We start from the raw sequence: 5,250 nt of genomic DNA, 5'->3' as shown, positions 1-5,250 counted from the left end.
CTATTCTGCTGGCGGTGGATCGCACGAAGAGAAAGGCAGACACTAAAAGACGAGAGCCTCCCCAGTTTCTTCCAGGTACAAAGGTCTGGCTGTCTTCCAGGAATATCCGGCAGAGGGTGCCATCCTGCAAGTTTGCTCCCAGGTTCCTTGGACCCTTCGAGATTCTACTACAGATCAATCCTGTGTCGTAGAAGCTCTGACTGCTTCCTACCCTCAAGATTCCTAACTCCTTCCACGTCTCCTTGCTGAAACCCATGGTCCTGAACTGCTACTCCAGGACTCCTAGTTCCGCAGTGATTCCTGGTGGAACTTTCGAAGTGAGGGAGATCCTGGCCACCAAGAAAGTAGGAAGTTTTACTTGGTGGATTGGAGGGGATTTGGCCCAGAGGAGAGGTCTGGGAGCCAGAGGAGAACATCGATGCTCCTGTCCTCGTGAAGAAATTTCTTTCCCGCTCTGGTCCCAAGAAGAGGGGGCGTAAGTTGGGGGATACTGTAACGTCTAGGGCCGGGGGTCGCCGTCCTGACTTACCTCTTGACGATCCCGACCGTGGACATCCCTCTACACAGCATCAGCTCCCTCCAGGGAGACGCCGGCACTGTCTTCCGGGTCCTTGGACTGATTCCCGCACGGCGCGCGCGCCCGCGCGTGCACGGCCTTAAAGTGCCAGTACACGTCAGCTGTCACCTATCAATTATCAGCCCAGATGGCTGCTGTACTATAATTCGGGGCTCTGCCCACTGGTTCCTTGCCTGAGCGTTGTTGTATACCCTAATTTGTCTTGCTAAAGGTCTCCCAGTGTTTTCCAGTTCCCAGTGTTACCCGTTCCTGCTGCCTGTACCCTGTATCCCGTGCTATCGTATCTACAGTGAGAGTCAAGTCGTCACCTGCTGTGAAAGTCAAGTCATGTCTTTCCGCTGCATCCGCGGCGTCACCTGCTGTGAAAGTCAAGTCATGTCTTCCCGCTGCATCCACGGCGTCACCTGCTGTGAAAATCAAGTCGTGCTCCCGCTACTGTCTACTTTGCCTCAGGTACTTGTTCAGAACTATAGACATTGTTCGGTACCTTGTTGGCCAGCTGCTACCCCACTATGCGGTACGGCCCAGTGGGTCCACACCCCGCGCTGTGACAATTGAATGCAACAATGGAGAAATGAAAAAAAAACTTGCTTGTCATTAACCCCTTCACGACATCCATACGGCTATATACGTTCTAACTGACGATGCCTTGTGCAGTTGACACGTATATAGACATTTGCAGCGTGCATCGGGGTTTAATAAATGCAGAAGCTGCTTCAGCGTGAGCAGCTCTGCACTAATCTATGTGTCGGATTTCTTTACAAGTGCCGACACCTCTTTCACTTAATTTCATAAAACAAACATGTGTTTTTTTAATGAAACTAAAGTTACAAGTGCAGCTCTGCTCACAATGAAGCAGTCTGCACGTTTCTCTTCTCTCTCTCTCTCTCTCTCTCTATCTCTCTCTCTCTATATATATATATATATATATATATATATATATATATATATATATATATATATATAAAAGCAGTAAATAGGCAGCACTCACAAAGGCTTATGGTGAAAAAAGTGGGTGCTTTATTGACCCCAAAAGTGCAACGTTTCGGCTCACACAACCTGAGCGCACTAGTGATTGGTATTATAAACCCATAGACATTCGCAGTATCCCCATGTGGTGCTACTGAGATGAACCCTTATCTCCTATAGAAGTAATACTACAGGAGATCACCGCAAGGCATCTATTGGGAAATGCCATAATCTTTTTAATCACACAATCACCAAGTTAGTTTGGAGAATCAGATTCCCCAGCATAAAACTATGGCTACATTCACACGACAGTGAAAAAAAATGAACATTACAAACTGATCAACTGTCAGTTTTTCATGGCCATTTTGCATCAGTGTGTCTCTAAATTTTCAGCCATTTCCAGTCCGTCTGTCAATTTTTAATGGCCGTTTGACATCCGTTTTGCATCAGTTTTTCATGGCCATTAAAAAAACTGATGAATTTCATTGGTCAGGCATTTTTGTCCCAGCCTCCTGAAAACGCTTAAAGGAATATTACATGTTCACCTAGACACTATTTACAGCCTCCCTGTATATGATGCCACACACCTCCCTGTATATGATGCCACACACCTCACTGTATATGATCCCACATACCTCCCTGTATATGATGCCACACACCACCCTGTATATGATGCCACACACCTCCCTGTATATGATGCCACACACCTCCATGTATATGATGCCACATACCTCCCTGTATATGATGCCACACACCTCCCTGTATATGATGCCACACACCTCCCTGTATATGGTGCCACAAAGTTCCCTGTATGTGATGCCACACACCTCCCTGTATGTGATTCCAAACACCTCCATGTATGTGATGCCACACACCTTCCTGTATGTAATGCCACACACCTCCCTGTATATGATGCCACACACCTCCCTTTATGTGATGCCACACACTTACCTGTATGTGATGACACACACTTCCCTGCTTGTGATGCCACACACCTCCCTGTAGATGATGCCACACACCTCCCTGTAGATGATGCCACGCAGCCTCCCTGTAGGTGATGACACACAAACTCCCTGCTTGTGATGCCACACACTTCCCTGTATGTGATGCCACACACTTCCCTGTATGTGATGCCACACAGCCCCGATGTAGATGATGCCACACAGCCCGACATGAATGCCCTACATACTCACCGATGCAGCGCTGTCTTCTTCATGTAAGGTCTCTCGTCTTCACTGTATCTGCGAAGGCGAGGCGATGACACTCACCGATGCAGCTCGTTTTCATGTGTGGTCTCTCGTTTTCACGGGATCTGCGAAGGCGGCGCGATGTCATTGTCGCATCGCCTTCGCAGAACCTGTGAGACTAGAGACCACACCAGAAAAAGACAGCGCTGCATCGGTGAGTATGTGTCATGGAGCCGCTGATAGCCAGCAAGAGAACTAGTAGTTCCCTTGCCAATCCCAATGTCACAGATCAATTTTTAACGGTTGTTACATGTATTGACAGCCGTTAAAAACGGATCTATAGACTTCTATGGGGGCCGTCTAGCCGTGAAAATGGCCAAAAATAGGACATGTCCTATTTTTGGACGTCCATTATTCACGGGCCGTTAAAAACAGCCATGTGAATACACCCATAGAACATCATTGTTCTGAAAACGGCCGTGTGATGCCCGTTAAAAGAACGTCCGTCACACAGACGTTTTTCACTGTCGTGTGAATAAGGCCTAAAACCTGCAGACTGTGACTTTAATACACAAAACAAGATTTACATTTTTTATTATGTGAAAAAAACTGTAAAACTGTACCGTGCCAATAACCTTTGGTTTGGCACCACAACACCTCTTCTATCCTGACAAGCTGCCTAAAATATAGTCTAATAAAAAGAAGGCCCCACAATACAATAGGTGCTCCTTCACTGTGTTCAGTCCAGTAGCCTACTAGGGCCACGTATGGGATATTTCTAAAAACTGCAGAATCTGGGCAATAAATATTGAGTTGTATTTTTCTGTTAACACTTGATGTGTTACAGAAAAAAAATGATTGGAGTTGAATTTCTGCAAAATAAAAAAAATAAAAATTTGTCAATTTCACCCCCACTTTGCTTTAATTCCTGTGAAACGCCTAAAGGGTTAAGAAACAATCTAAATGCTCTTTTGAATACTTTGAGGGGTAAAGCTTTTAAAATGGGGTGATTTTTTCGAGTTTCTAATATATAAGTCCACTCAAAGCTACTTCAAGAAATTGCTGCTTAACTTATAAGCCAAATAATGTCCTAGAAAAATAAAAGGACATTAAAAAAATGATGCAAACATAAAGTAGACATATGGGAAATGTTAATTAGTAACTATTTTGCATGATATTACTATCTGTCTTACAAGCAGGTACATTCAAATTAGGAAAAATGCTATTTTTTGCAAATTTTCTCTAAATGTTGTTGTTTTTCCACAAGAAAACATTGAATATATCGACCAAAATTTTACCCCTGACATAAAGTACAATGTGTCATGAGAAAACAAACTCAGAATTGCTTGGAAATGTAGAAGCCTTCCAAAGTTATTACCACTTCGTTATGGAATTTGTTTGTCTCAGTATATGTGTGACACTTTCCTGATGATTTTTTTCTTACTGTAGACTAGTTGCTTGTAATTTAGATTCATTCTGTTCTTGATATAACAGAAATTGGCAGTAGATTCACTGATATCCAGGTGAGCTTTCACTTATACTCTTCAGCTAATAACAAGCAGCAGGGGCAGACATATCATATGTGCATTGTATGCAGCTGCACAGGGACCCAGCAGATAAAAGGGCCCCTGATATATTAAAAGCAGCTTCCTATTGTCTATTAGATCGCATGTAAGGGACTGATCTAAAAAAAATATTGTAGCTTATAATCATTGGGTTATTTTTAGAGAGGCATATGGGGAGTGCTCTATAATAAGCTATTGGAGAGTGAGGGCCCATAAACTGTTCTTATACAGGGGCCCTCTGCTGTCTGTGTTCCATGATGAGACAGATCTGTATTGTAGGCACTGTGGGAAGGTTAGGAGTAGCCTAAGCTTTTGCTGAAACTCTGCAAGAATAAAGCATTAAAAATACTATTGGTATGAAAATAAGAATACACATCAATGACAAGAAAGAACAACATTTTATTGTTAACAATACACATATTAAAAGCACTTACAATTGTATACATTTTTACAGGGATGAGACATTATTAATGCCATGGTCCAAAAGGAAAAGTATGATATAACATTATAGATCTAAAAGTCAAAAAGGAACAACATGGGTTCAGTTATCTCTTGAAGTTACAAAGTGGATGCAGATCCCACTCCCAATAAAGATAAATATATGTTATATAATAATGACAAAGAAAATATCTGTGCAAGTCTGGCTGCTAATAATTCCGTAGGTACTGTGTTATGATGAAAAATGTCCTTTAATGCATTGGTCAGGGATGGAGCTTAGAGAAGAAATGCAGGATTTGGAAAACTCTTCTTCCCATACATCTTAGGGTGGTCAGACAGACCTGCATTGGAAATTGCACATGTGTGGAGGGTAATGGGGGTATATATGTATCTGAATCCTAGAGAATTGTGGGTAAGATGGGTAACAGAGGGTCAGTTATTTTCATGATAACTATCATGGTGGTGAGACACTTTTAAAAGTAGTACATTGAAGCTATTAAAGATCATTGAGCAG

General features: G+C 42.8%; 1 long non-coding RNA gene across 1 annotated transcript in view; it reads right to left on the bottom strand.

The window, feature by feature from the left end:
* Positions 1-4,677: 4,677 nt before the first annotated feature.
* Positions 4,678-5,250, bottom strand: part of LOC142742629 (uncharacterized) — a 58,747-nt gene continuing 58,174 nt past the window's right edge. Inside the window, exon 4 of the long non-coding RNA XR_012881413.1 lies at positions 4,678-5,134. This is a non-coding gene — a long non-coding RNA (uncharacterized LOC142742629). The remainder of the gene's footprint in view (positions 5,135-5,250) is intronic.

This window comes from Rhinoderma darwinii, chromosome 2 (assembly GCF_050947455.1).
Source record: "Rhinoderma darwinii isolate aRhiDar2 chromosome 2, aRhiDar2.hap1, whole genome shotgun sequence".
NCBI lineage: Eukaryota > Metazoa > Chordata > Amphibia > Anura > Rhinodermatidae > Rhinoderma > Rhinoderma darwinii.
The sequence above is the reverse complement of the archived record's forward strand: the minus strand, read 5'-3'. Positions and strand labels throughout refer to the sequence as shown.